Source organism: Pseudopipra pipra, chromosome 23 (assembly GCF_036250125.1).
Source record: "Pseudopipra pipra isolate bDixPip1 chromosome 23, bDixPip1.hap1, whole genome shotgun sequence".
In the NCBI taxonomy this organism is placed as follows: domain Eukaryota; kingdom Metazoa; phylum Chordata; class Aves; order Passeriformes; family Pipridae; genus Pseudopipra; species Pseudopipra pipra.
Window position 1 is genome coordinate 1717687 of NC_087571.1, and position 14369 is coordinate 1732055.

General features: G+C 52.6%; 1 protein-coding gene and 1 long non-coding RNA gene across 5 annotated transcripts in view; both read left to right on the forward strand.

Moving 5' to 3' along the window:
• KIRREL3 (kirre like nephrin family adhesion molecule 3) overlaps nt 1-14369 on the forward strand; it is a 362894-nt gene that overhangs the window by 276930 nt on the left and 71595 nt on the right. The window lies entirely within an intron of this gene.
• LOC135401914 (uncharacterized) lies at nt 3225-7253 on the forward strand. The gene is made up of 2 exons (XR_010424969.1): nt 3225-4868; nt 7077-7253. It is a non-coding gene; the product is annotated as an uncharacterized LOC135401914 (long non-coding RNA).

Below are 14369 nucleotides of genomic sequence, written 5' to 3' on the forward strand. Positions count from 1 at the left end.
CTGGCAGCACACGAGGAATCCTCTCACCGTCCCCAGCTCACGGCAGCACAGAGGGATGGACTCCGGACATCCCGCGGGGCGTTGGGATAATCCGGGAGCATCCACGGACCCAAGGTGCCTGTTTCTTATTCAGGTTGTTGCTAGGGAATTCTGCAGAGATTTCTCCTAGTGGGTGAGAAGTGACTTTCAAATCAGTGGCAGCAGGAAAAAAAAAATCGTGATGGAAAAATCAGGGTCTTTCATGAGATCCCATTTAATTGCTAACGAAGCCAAAAATGGCAGCGCTCACATTTGGTTCACCAACAAAACCCAGACAGCAGCTGCCCCGTTTGTATCTGATTCCAACTGGAAGGTTTAAAAGATGCAGGAGGTGTTTAATGATAATGATAATGATTTACATTTATATAGTGCCTTGTATCCACTGGGATCACAAAGTGCTTTATATATTTATGGATAAAAATATACCGGATAAGAAGCACTCCATCCATCACCAAATCACAGCCCCTTCCCCGGCAAGCTGTTCAGGAAAGAACTGCTGCATTTCCAGAATCACTCTCCCTCCTCACTGCTACAGCACTGGGGGGGCTGCACAGTAATTTTGTAATAAAACCAGGTGATAAAAACACTTTAGAAACAACAATGTCATAAAAAAGGAGAACCCTCAGTGTTATAAAACTGCACACAGAGGAACAGGAGGGGAAACTTGAGAGAGAGAGGGTTATAATGGCTTTAAAATGAAACAGAGTAGGTTTGGATTGGATACTGGGAAGAAATTGTTCCCTGTGAGGGTGGGGAGGCCCTGGCACAGGTTGCCCAGAGAAGCTGTGGCTGCCCCATCCCTGGAAGTGTCCAAGGCCAGACTGGACGGGGCTTGGAGCAACCTGGGCTGGTGGAAGGTGTCCCTGCCCATGGCAGGGGGTGGAATGAGATGGGCTTTAAGGTCCCTTCCAACCCAAACCATTCTGGGATTCTGTCATAAATAGGGACTGTCACCATCCTGGAGATCAGCTCAGGAGGAGAAATGTCTTCCAGCTCCTCTGGGTTAGAAGGTGAAGAGTCTTGGCCCACAGCAGCAGCTCCAAAGGGCTGGTACCATCAGAGCTGGGTAGACAGGGACCTCCCAAGCTTGGTTTGGAGCTGACAAAACAAGTTTAAATCCTGACACCTGAGGCTCCAAAGATGCCTCTGTCTCCATGCCCTGCTTTGTGCTGCCATGGAGCAGCTCTGTTCCCATGGGCTGGGTGCAATCCAGCCACCTTCCTTCTCCAGCTTCCCCAGTGAGCTCTGCCAGTGGCCCCGTGCTTTGGTGCCTGCCCTAAGGAGCGTGGATCCTTCCTAGCCCAGAATCCTCCTGCTGAAAGAAGCCACTCAGTCACACCCTTCTGATGGCAGCCTCTGGCTCAGCTGGGCCTGGGAAGCAGGAGAGGGGAGGGGAGGAAGGAAGGGAGAGAGAGAATTTGAGGCTCTTAGAGATGTTCATTCAAAATTCATAGGCGCAAAATTGCAGTCTGCATGGATTTGTTTCCTTTGGAAAATTACAGGAAACTACAGGCACCAACAACTGTTATTCAAATAGCCACTTTAGATGATTAGGATGGCAGGAGGCTGTACTTACACATGCAGACCCAATATAATCAGGCAGGGTGGGAAGGCAGGGCCAGGCAAAGGGAAGCTGGAGGAGCTCGGAAGCATTAAGTGGCAGCAGGAGGGCTCTGTGGGAAAAGCCACAGGGCCAAATCCAGACCCAGTGTTGGGGGCTGAAGCAGCAGAATCCAATTAGCTTCCAGGTTTGGGGTCCTAAGGAGAGCACAGAGGTCAGTGGCGATTCCTGGGGGACATTTCTCACCCCCTGTGAGGATGGGGAGTGCACAGGTACAAGCAGTGCTCCTGCTACAAGGTGTCTCCTCTCCCCTGCACCGTCATCATGGCCCAGAAATCACCACAGAATCCCAGAATCCCAGACTGGTTTGGGTTGGAAGGGACCTTAAAGCTTCTCTGGCTCCATGGGCAGGGACACCTTCTGCTAGACCAGGTTGCTCAGAGCCCCAACCTCCAGAAAATCCCACTGCCACTGTCCCTCCTATCCATCTTCATTCCAGCTTTGACCCTCCACCTGGTTCTCCCTCATTACTGACATCACTGAGATCACAGAATCCCAAAATCCCAGACTGGATTTGGTTGGAAGGGACCTTAAAGCTCATGTTTTCCATCCCCCTGCCATGGGCACCACCAGACCAGGTTGCTCAGGTGCACCCTCCTCCTCACCCCCTGCTCTCCTGCCTTCCAGCACAAACATGCAGCATCACTCCCCAGCCCTGTTCTAAATCAAGAGGGAAAGTTTTCACCCACCCTAAATTTGTTTAAAAAGAAAAAGAGAAAAAAAGAACTTTAAAGCCCCTCACACGCCAAACCCTGAGCAAACACTGCTTTGAGGGTTGGCCTGCGGGTCAGCAGCGAAACGCTGCAGAACATCTGAGCTGCTGAAGGGGGAAAACTGCATAATAATAAAAGTAAACTCTGCAGTACAAGTGGAAGGGAGAAGCTCCCAGATCCAGAGAGCTGTTTCTCTCCCTTTTGAAACGTTTCCCCGCAGTACCAGCGACGTCGTGCAGTGCGGAGCAGCCAAGAGCACCTCACCCTCCCCCTGGCAGCGTCTCCCACCCAACCAAACCCCCTCTCCGTGGCTCCCCTTCTCCTTCCTGGGGCTGGAGAGCTTCCAGCAGCCTGTTCACGGGTGTCCCAAGGTGTCTGGGAGTGTTTGCACACAGGGCCCATCTGCGGCTCCCCGGGCGCGTTGGCAGCCGCCGACGTGGAGCTTGGCAGGGCTGGAGCTGGAAGAGCCTGCAGGGAGCAGCAGGAATGTGGCTCCCAGGACCTGAGTGGGAGCCCTGGGGGGCCCTGAGCGGGAGCCCTGGGGGGCCCTGAGCTGCCAGACCCCCAGCCCCAGCCACACAGGAGCCCTGGGCCTGCCTCCTTTCCCTGGCTCCAAGGCCATGGGGGGCTTCAAGGGGGAATGGCTTTAAACTGAAAGAGATTTGGATTGGATATTGGGAAGAAATTGGATTCTGGGAAGGATTTCTTCCCTGGGAGGGTGGGGAGGCCCTGGCACAGGTTGCCCAGAGAAGCTGTGGCTGCCCCATCTCTGGAAGTGTCCAAGGCCAGGTTGGACGGGGCTTGGAGCAACCTGGGCTGGTGGAAGGTGTCCCTGCCCATGGCAGGGGGTGGGACTGGATGAGCTTTAAGGTCCCTTCCAACCTGAACCATTCTGGGATTCCGTGATTCTATGACTTCATATACTACCAAGTTCTTCTCCTGGCAAGCCAGCCTTGTTCCAGAGCACTTGGAGGAAGCAAAAAGGTGGATGTGGATCTCTTGGAAGGGAGGGAGACCTAAAAGGACTGAGCAGGAGGTCTGGAAGGGGGTAACTTTCAAGCAGAGCCAACTCAGAAGGCAGCTTTGACATCCTGCATGTACAAGGAGACCTTTGCAGAGCCTCTGGACTCTCCTTAAACACGAGTTTCTCCCTCCCTGGTGCTTTCTGGGGTCACCCTGAGTGTGAGTTGGTGAGGTGAGGAGCTGCTTTGCACACTCCAGCCTCCCTTCCTTGTCTTTACAAGTGCTTTTCTCTTATCTTATAGTATTTTGCAAAACCTCACAAGCTTTTAGTGGCAAGACTTTTGCTAAGAGGCTGTTGATGACTCTGGAGTAGACAGCAGGAGGGCTTTAGTGACGTGTTCTCTTCCTTTCCATTGGAAAAAGCAGCTTATCTGCTTTGGAGAATACAGCTTCTTCCTCCTTATCCGTGCTGAAATCTTATCTAAACTGGTTCAGGTGGCGGAGCTGAGAGAAGGAAATAATTAAGCGAGACACAGGTGAAATGCTGACATTATTATTACTTAAATGGCCCAAACCTTTTACCTCGTGTATTTTTTATTATTATTTTACTTTGTTTTTTTATTGCTTCTGACACCTAACAAGGGATAAATCGGTTTTTCCAGGTTATCTCACCCATCCACACACATGCCACTTCACCCCCCCCTCCTCCCCACCCAAATATAAATCTCCTTTAACTGGTTCTGTTGGCAAGACAGAGAAATAATTAAGGCGAAGGTGGCTGCAGTGTTGATGTTATTACTGTAATGCAGCAGCCTGTTTAGTTTCTTTGCCAATGAAATGCAACCAGGGGAAAATCAGTTTTAAAGATTACCTCCCAGAGATGCAAATAAAGGAGCGGAAACCATGTAGTCAGGAAGAAATGGTCTCAAACTAGGAAACATTTCAAAGTCGGTGACAGTCTCTTAGGAGCTTTTAAGACCACAATTTACCTTTTGACTGCATTCTATTTTCTCTGAAATCCTTTATTTCCCTCTTATTTATTGACTGGAGAGACAGCACAGAAACAAGAAAGTGATTCTCCAGCCGCTGGTCTTAAAAATCCATAGAAGGAAATTGTTCTCGGGAGGGAGGATTTTTGTTGTTGTTGGGCACTTCGTTTTCCCTCCCCCCTCCACCCCCTTGTTTTTAGCCCTCTCTGTGAACCAGGGCTTAATTGAATCACTTTGCCATGGAGGGGCCTCAGACTGGAAGGGATCAAGGTCAGGGGCACTGTCTGGAGTGAGAAGCCCTGATTAGGGAGGTGGGAGCCGCGGGGATAACGCAGCAGGATGTGGCACATCCTGCTCTGGGCCACACATGGGGTGAGGGTGGAGGGTCTCTCCATCCCCTCCAGGTGGCCACCAGCAGCTGAATCACAGCCATGTGCTCCAGGGGGACTTCTCTTGTTTCAGGGATGGCACTGCAGGTTGGGAACATGGACATCTCTGTGCTTGGATTAGCATCCCACTCGCAGATTACCATCCTACAGTCAGGTTAGCATCCCACTCGTGGGAGCATCCCACTCTCAGACCAGCACGTGGCTCTCCTTTGGCAGCCTGCTCTCAGATTAGCCTCCACTCTTGGATTAGTGTCCCACTGTCAGATTAGCAGCCCAGTCTCAGATTAGCCTCCTGCTCTCGGATTAGCATCCCAATCTCAAATTAACATTCTGCTCTCAGATTAGCATCCCACTGTCAGATGAGCAGCCCAGTTTCAGAATAGCCTCCTGCTCTTGGATTAGCATCCTGCTCCTGGTTTAGCACCCCACTCTCCAATTAGCATCCCTATGCTTGGATTAGCCTCCTGCTCTTGGATTAGCATCCTGCTCGTGGATTAGCATCCCACTCTCAAATTAGCATCCCACTCTCAGATTAACATCCTGGGCTTGGATTAGCCTCCTGCTCGTGGATTAGCATCCCACTCTCAAATTCATGCTGCTCTCAGATTAGCATCCTGCTCTCAGATTATCATCCCTGTCTTGGCTCAGCATCCCTCTGGACACAAGTGGCAGGATGGGAATGCTGTGCCTTGCCTGCTCTCTCTACTCCCCCCACGGTGGTTCCCCCACCCCTCACATTTGTATGTTGCTCGCAGGCCCCTGTCTGTGGGTGCTCCCTGATGGAATGATACTGTGCAAAAAAACCCCCAATCATAGAGAATTCCTGCAGTGCTGGTCTAGTTATCCCATCCCAGCTGTGAGCCAACACTGCTGCCCAGGAGAGCCCTGGGAGATGGCTCTGCTTGGAGGGAATAACTACATTAAAAAATAGTGCAACAGTTTAGACTGATATGGGTCAGAATCAGTGCAGCCCTGTAATGAGAGCCTGGATTTTAGAAATGAAATACTTTTAGGCCACCTTTCAGTAGCTGTGTTTAATTACTCCTCACATCTCCCAGCCCTGCCTTCAGGGAAAGGACCACACCAGGACATCTCCCACTCCATCACCAAGGTTTCCTGCTAATTGATACTTTTCTGCTTAATTTATGAGGTTGCACCAAAAAAAATTTGGGGAGGTTGGTGTCAAAGTCCTGCCTGTCTGTGCTGCAAAGGTCGAGCTGTGCATCTCCTCCTTTCCATCCTCCAGAATGCTTCGGGTGGTCCCAGGGCCATCTCAACAGGACACAAGGGTGTCCACAGCAGGATAGTGTTGGGGTGAGGAGGAAAGAGAGCACCCACTGCTCTGGGTGATGCCTCTAGCAGAGCTAAAAGGGGGATTACAGGCTCAGGAAACCTCCTGCAGCTAGGATTTCTGTGCACAGACTCCTCAGATCAGGCTGCTCCATTTTCTGGCTCCGTCGCTTTCTGTCTCAGCTCCCCAGGCAGGACTTGAAGGTGTTTTGCTGTTCAAAGGTACCTCTGGCTGGTGCACAGGCAGCCAGAAGGGTGGGAAAGGAAAAGTACAGAGGTTTGAAAAGTTTCCCTTTTGGAATGAAGGATTCTGCTACAACTGACCTGAAAAAAAGACTGATTTGGGCAAAACCTGCTGTGGAACAAAATCAGCTCTTTCCAGCTGCCACCCTGGGTGTTCATGTGCCCCTTTCCCTCCCCAGACCTGGTCACCTCCTGTGCTGCCCTGCGATGTGCTGAGGTGTGTGCCAGTGGCTGGGAGCTCCAGGCTCTCTCCTGGGGGTGGGAGCTGTGTCACAGGAAGGTTTGTGGGGATTGTGTCCGTGAACACGACTGAATAATGACATAGGAGCCATTCCCACCCATCTCCAGCTTTCTGTGCAGCCTGTCTCCTCTTCTCCTCTCCTCTGAACCCTTTCTGATTTCTGCTGCTCTTGGGGACTCTGGCAGGAGCAGCATCCCAGGAATGTGGGTGGAGGCAGCAGGACCCCTCACCCTGTGAGCCCCCCAGCACCAGGACACCCCCCGTCCCTCCTCAGCTCCATTGCTGCGGCGAGAGCACCCTCTCCTGTCTCAGCTCTGCCTCACTGCCCGTCTCCCTGCTCCCTTTCCCAGCAGATGCCAAGGCTGAGGCTCTCCAGCACATCCCAGGGGGAGGCTGTGGGGACAGGGACCCCCCAGCCCAGCACCCACCCCCTGTGTCACCCAGTGTCCCCCTGCCAGCAGCACCGACGGCTGCTCGGGGGACCGGGGGGATAGTTAAGTAAAAAACAATTTCTAGGAGAGGCCTGCAATAATTACTAATTAGATCTGCTTACAATTATCTCTCTTTGCAATCCCATACCTGCTGCAGAACAGCTCCAGCTCCTCCTGACAATTAGCAGAGAGAGTCTTTACGACACACGGGGTGATTACGTTGCCATCGCAGCCTCCGTGGCCAGCACTGCCTTATTAAAGGAGGGCCCCTCTTTCCAGGAGAACATTGTGATCAAATTAGACTAAAATTAACTGGAGTAAATTAAGAATAAGAGAGGTTTTTTTCATCTGCTTCCCTTTCTTCGCCGCCGCACAGTTGCCTCTGGGTTGGTTATAAAGCTTTGAGTGTTGATTGTGGTACTTGACTGGGCAAAAAGAGGCAGAAAGTGGCAGCAACTCATTTCTCTGGTTTGCCTCGGAGTGAAATCTGCATCCACATCCTCTCACTCATCCACCTCCTCCTGCTCCTCTAACCCCCAGTCATGAAAGCTCAGGGCTGAAGCCTGACTGAGCTCAGGGAGCGTTTGGACAGCGCTCTCAGGCACAGGGTGGGATTGGTGGGGTGTCCTGTGCAGGGCCAGGAGTTGGACTCGATGATCCTGGTGGGTCCCTTCCAGCTCAGGATATTCTGTGATTATATGAAGATACAGGGCAAGACCCAAACCCGCATCATTTCAGCCCCACCCCAGCTTTAATGAGCTCTGTCTGCAAGTCCCTGCCGTGCCAAGAGCATCCCAAAGTGCTCATCCCACACTTCCTGCCCAGGCCATGGCTTTGCTCAGAGCAATAGCAGGAATGGGGTGGATTTCCCCCAGCAACCCTAAACCCAACACTCATTGGCACTTAACACGAGGCTTTAATAGCTCCAAAGCCAAGGCTGGTGCTCAGCGTCAGGAACAATCATCCAACGAGGAATTGGGAGATTTTTTTAATAGCAATGGGCCAAACAAAATAATCATCAAGTGGTTTGAGGCTTTTTTTGCTTTATTTTTCCACACAAGCTGGATTATTGGTGAGCAGAGCGTGGTTTGTGGGAGTGTGGCTCTATCCATAAGTCCCTGGAAAGAGGAGGATCAGACAAACTTTTGGCTGTGGAGTTGTTATGTGGACTGTTGCTTTGCCTCTCCTGAGTGGGAGGCTGAATCATCCTAAATAATAGTGTGGCAGAAGCTGGTGGAGAGAAGGAATAATTCAGTCTCTGGCCCAAGCCTTTGGATAAATCGTCCTTCCAGTTAAAATCCATGAATTCAACAGGCTTTGTAAATTGTGTCTTATTATACTTTCACCACCTTCTCCACCTTTACTTGATGGCCTCATCCCCAATCCCCCAGATCAAAGTCCTGCTGGATGTGGGGTCCCTTATTGCATCTTTAGCCACTCCTGGTTTTTCCCTTAATCCAGGAGCTCCCTCAGCAGCACCTGCAGGCTGAGCCTCCATCAGGCAGCTCCACTTTGAACTGGAATCCCCAGCTGGCCCCCAGATGGGCAAAACCAGGGCCACAGGCAGGGGCTGGGGGCACTGCTGCAGTGCTCAGGATGCTCTTAATACAGACCATGCCATTGCTAGGGGAGGGAGGTGGGCACAGGGCATGTTTCAGGTGGGCTTTGGGGAGATGTTCTGGGAAGATGCAGTGGTTGGGATGAAAGATGCCCTGGTTGGGATGAAAAATGCAGTGGCTAGGATGAAAAAATGCAGTGGTTGGGATGAAAGGTTTCTCAGTGAACAAGTCAAGATGCTCTTTTTCCTCCTTGGTTTCAGTGGAAGACGCTCACGAGACATCTCTGATAAGGTTTTAGGTTTTGTTCTTTTCTTTTTTCCATTTCTTTCCTTCAGAGAGGAGGAAAGAAAAGAAATGAGTGAGTCAAAATGAGGTGAATAACCTTCATTTTTCAAGGTTTTTTATGCCATTGGAAAGCTGAAAAATTCCATCTTGTCTGTCTAAAATGAAATGTTGGAGTTTATTGTTCATTCTATAAAGGTTTGATGACTTCTGATGAGTTCTTGCCTGCTTTTCTCAGTGCCTGGGGAGCTGGCAGCCAGCAGGGATCCCTGCCCTGCTCAGGATGCAGGGTCTGGAGGGTCTGGTGCTGGCAATGCCCTATGGGGGCACCTCAGTGGGTGCCAGGGAGGAGGGACAGGCAGCAAGGGGGAGGTGGGAAGGGCAGAACCACCCTCAGAGGGTGTTTGTGCTGCTCCCATTCCTGCACCCCACACACTTCCCTTCCTTAGCTCAGAGATGGGGCTGGCAATGGTCATGTCAGAGGATTTTCCTCCTGCAGGTCCTGGGGAATCAGAGCAGGAAAGTGAGTGTTCTTTATTCCCATCACACCCCAACATCCACGAGAGCTGAGAATTCTCCGGCTGCGTCACCTGGGCTGGGCTGGGACGTCTGCCTGGGGTCCCACCTCCTTCCTCCAGCAGCCTCATGGCAGTGGAGGGGAAAATTAACAGCACTTCTTGCTTTGGGGACAATTCCCTCATCCAAATCCCTCTTGAAATCTGGCAAAGGTTGGGGGTTTTGTTTGCAGGGAGCACACAGGGTTTGCTGGGAACAAGAGGCCATCTCAAGGCAGGTTTCTAAATCCCTTTGTACCATCCCAGGCACCATGGAGGGTCTGAGGGAGGAGAATTAACCCCCCTGCAGGCAGGGCAGAGCCCAAGCCCTGTGCCAGGTGTTCCTCCTGCCCTGTCCCTCATCCTGCCTTTGCCTCAGTGCAGCACAGCAAAGGGTTAATTGAGCTGGTACAAACAGAGCCCAGGGCAGGAGCAGCAGAATCCTTTTCTCCACTGGAATGAGTCATGTTTTCTGAAGGTATTTCTGCTCTCCTGACCTCTCAGCCGTTGCTGCCCACCCTGTTCCTGGTCAGCATCTCAAACTGCTCTTTGTAGCTCATTGTCAGCCCTAATTGCTCTCTGCTCAGGCCCCAAACACACACGAGCAGAGTGAAGACAGAGGAATTGGTGTGTTAATCCCTGGCCTTGCAATGGCACTCGCTGTGCCAGGCACCCCTATGGCCACTCAGACACACCTTTGGACAAAGGGGGACAGTCCCTTTCTCTTTGGGGATGCTGGAGACAAAAGCACCAGAGAAATGACAAACCAATTCCTGCCTCGGGTGAGGGGGGAGTGACAAATCCCAAGGTCACACTACAGTCCTTTAACTCATCCTTTAGTCCTAATGAGCTCGTGTGAGCCCCCCAAGAGGGGCTGCCAGGACCCTGCACGGCCAGGATGGGCCACAGCCTGGGAAATCAGGGGTGATGCTGGTGGGTGGCAGGGTATGTGGGAGGGAGCTGCAGGGACAGCTCTGTGAGTGCAGGAAAGGCAGAGGCTGCACTGTGAGTGCAGGAAAGGCAGAGGCTGCACTGTGAGTGCAGGAAAGGCAGAGGCTGCACTGTGAGCTGACACAGTGCTTGGTTTAGCCTTGGAGTGCAGTGACCAGCACCAGGGCTGAGGTGGCCACTGGCACTCACTGGTCTCTCCAGCAGGTAGAAGTGGCACCTGTGCCTCCAGAATGGTCTGAATGTGTTGGTGGCTTGGGACTGGGACTGGGAGTCCATCGTTTCCCTGCTCTCCCAGGACTCATCTGAGCTCACAGGGCAGTCCTGCCCACGGCTCCCCACGGAGCTGTGCTCCCCAAAAGCCATGGCAGTCCATAATCTGCCATGCAGACAAGGCTTTTTCTCACTTCCATGGCTGCAGATGGTGTGACTGTGCAGCAGCACAGCAGTGGGGAGGGTGCTGTCCCAGCGTGGGACGTGGGGGGAACAGCGACTGTGCGAGGCAGCCCCGTGTTGGGGATTGCAGTGACTAGAGCTGGGCAGCCCAAAAAAATACTCCTCAGTGGTTTTTTTTCTCCACAAACAGTCCTCCCCACAAGCTCTGACGCAGGGATGGCTGTTTGCAGACGGGTCTGACCCTTTCTGTTTGAGCTGGGTTGGTTTGTGAACCTGCTGCTTCGAGGCCCTGGGAGGAATGTCGTGGCAGGGAGGCTTAGAAACAGCTGCACTGCACAAGAGGCACTCCAGAATGAGATGTCAGGTCCCCAAAGCCTTGAGACTGTGTGGAGAAGTGAGGGAATGTCTAGTGAAAATAAAGCTGCTTTGCCTCTCTTATTGGTGGAGCATCCCAGGGTCATGTTGTGAAGCTTTGCAGCAGCGAGGACGAGCATGTGTTGGTTTTGCTGTGATGAAAGGCTCCACTCCTCCTCGCCTCCGATGGATTTAGGCTGGAAGAAGAGTGAGAAATGATGTGACAAGCACAGTACATCTGCTGCAGATTTGGTGATGCTGAGTTCCCAGGCAGATGTTCACCCCCCCTCCCTCCCACCCCGCAGAAGCCAAGCAAGGCTCTCTCAAAACCAATCCAAAACCCCAGGAGCTCCCATGGCAGTGCCATAGACCCCATTTCTGGGAAGGGAGTGACTTCCCAGGTGGGCAGCCCTACCCTGTGTTCACTGATCCCTCTCTGAGGTGGAGGGACCTCCTTGTTTGAGGTCATTTTGCCCAAATTGCAATGCCCAGCCTGGGACCAGCCCCAGACTCCTACCCAGAGGTGACTCCAGAGCCTGTACTGACTCAATCCACCTTCCCCCCTCCTTTCTGTCTGTCCTTCCAAGGTCCCCCTCCTCTGGTGTCAACACAAGCTTAATGAAAAAGCAGCAGATGTTCCTCTGATTTCAATTTACTCAGGATTTTAACCTGATGCAAATAGGAGTTTGCATCCAGCTGTGACGAGGCAGTCTGGGCTCAGCCCGACATCCCTGCCTGCAGATTTCCTACCTGTCCCAGTGCTGTGATGGCAGTGACTGACTTCCAAAAGTCCTCTTCAAGACATTGTCTCTGCCAGGCCTTGGGACCTGGGACCTGCACAGCTCCTGCAGGCTGGTGAGGCAGCGCTGGGATCTGTGGGAGAGCATCGAGCGTCCTCGTGGGCTGGGGGAAATATTTGTGTGTGTCTTGGAGGTGTCTCATGAAATTGAGTAATAACTGAGAAGGAGAGCAGTCAACAGAGAGTGATTCATCTGCCAGATTGAGCCTCCCTTTCCCCTTTAGGACTGCAGAAGCCAACTGTGATTTCCTGGCCTTATCTCCTCTCCGAGTGGGCAAACAACAAACTGACTCTTGTGTCGCTGCCCGGAGTGGCTTGAAGATGGTCAGGCACAGGCAGGGCTGGTTTGTTTGTTTGATGGGAGAGACGTGGCTTTCTCCTCTGCCTTGTGTTTTCACCACCTGAATTCCTTCCTGGATGCTCCTGCAGATTCACTGCTGCCCCACGGGGTCTGTGACCACCATCCTCCTCCCCAACCCTGCAATGCCGTAGTCGTGGCAGGCACTGGAAGCTCAGTGGGCTCTCTGTGTGTGGAGAGCAACAGCCCTCCATTCCTGAAGGACTCTGAACCACTCCCAGCCACCAGGACCAAACTTCTTCAGCGTGGGAGGAATGAGCCCAGGAAAGGTGCAAATGCACCCCCTGGACTTCATCACTTTCCATTTCTCTGGGAAAAGCAGGAAGGGGAGACAATCATTTTTTTTTCCTGCATAACATGAATATGTGCTCTGCAGAGCCAAAACTGTCTTTTACCTCTTCCTGAGGTACTTTTCAGCTGGTTTTGGTGGTGTGCAGACCACAAAAGAAAAGGCACTCCAGTCCATACATCTCTTCATGTGCTGCCTCCCTCCTGCTGGAGCCCTGCAAGCCCATAATGGGGTGAGGACGGGCACGAGGGGAAGGAAAATCCTCATTCACTGGAAAAACACCCACAATTCCCCCTGGAGCAAAGCACAGGAGGAAGAAGCGTGGAGCCCATCAGAAATCTCAGCCTGATTAGGAGCAGTGATGTCCTGACACAGAGCAGCAAATCCCAGGCACCATCAGCCCACGCCAGAGAGAGAGACACGCCGAGAATGGCCTATTTTCCACACCTCCAGTGTGCCCACGATTAGTGAAGGATAAAAATAATTAGCTGGAGTGTCTCAGGGATGATTGACAAGCACCCAGGGGCTGGGAGTCCCCCCGATGAGCCGTCCTTGTCCCCAGCACTTCGAAAGGGAAGGAGAAGACTTTGCTGTGAGCCAGCTCTGGGCAGCTCTGTGGGAGTGGGATGGGCAGGAGGGAGCTCTGCACGTCATTCCAGCTCAGGAGCTCGCTGGGCCTTCACACAGGGCCCGTTGTGGGGGGCTGCTGCCCCTGAATCTGCTGCTATGGCAGGGAGAGGGGGTTGGTGGCACGGGGACAGGCTTTGGGTGTCCCCTCCCGCAGCAGGCAGGACGTGGCTCCTGCCATCCCTGCCCTCCCTCATCCACCCCTGGGCAGCCTCTGTAGTTTTGAACCTCATGGATTGTTCAGTTAATCATTAGGCTTGTTAATGGCACTGTGGAGCTGTCATGGATAACGGAGAGGGTTCAGGGACAGGGCTGGGAACCAGCTTCCCAGAGTGGGGAGAGCAGGAAGGAGCTTTACATCCACTCCCCTGCCTCCCAGGCCCACATGCCCAGCCAGGACCTCATCCTTTCCAGCCAGTTTCCCATGAGCCACCACGTGGATCCCCTTTTTCCCAGCTTTTTGCCTCTTCTTCCTCACTCTCTACTATTTAACCCACAGCCTGCAGGCCAGTGTTTCCTGGCTCTCTGCTCAGCAAGGCACAGCTTGTCCCAAAGTGAGAGTTCATAAAGTGATGGACCCAGTGACTGCTTTTCCATCACCAATAAGTTCTCCAGGAGTTATTTGTTGTCTGAGTAAAAGCTCTGAAAGCATTCCAGCTGGAAAAGGGCAGCAGAGGGGTTTGCATTCCTGAAAGGATCCACACATTTCAAGTGAGCCTTTCCAAATTAAAAGGTCGGGCATGGGAAAACCCAAAACTTCCAAACATCCTCTTTTGTGCTAACTCAGCACTTTTTAAACAAAACTGACTTAAATTCCCAAGGAGGATTTTCCTTCCATTCCCTTCCCATCTAGCACAACCTGAACTTCTCTCCTGCTGTCTCCCTTGGGCCCTGATGGAACCATCACAGCAGAGCCCTGTCCTGCCCCTCAGACAAATTGACTTTGGGCTTTCCCATCTTCCTCTTCCCTTCCTCTTCCCTTTCTGCAGCCGGGACCCAAGTGATTACAACCTCGGGAGGCAGGAGGGGGGACACTGATGGATGTTTTTGGCAATGCTGGTGGCATCTCTCTCTGTACTCCCTGCCAGGGAAATCCATCTCCCAGGAGCGATTGTGGTGGAACAGGGAGCTCCTGGCAGCCCCCAGCACCTGTCCAGCCTGGAGGGTTGATGCTGAGCAGTTGAAGTGGCCTCCCCACTGCACTGGGAGCAGGCCAAGCTCTCCTCGTGGCGATGCTGTGATGGGACAGCTCATGTCCCATCCCATGGGAGCAGTGAGCTCCAG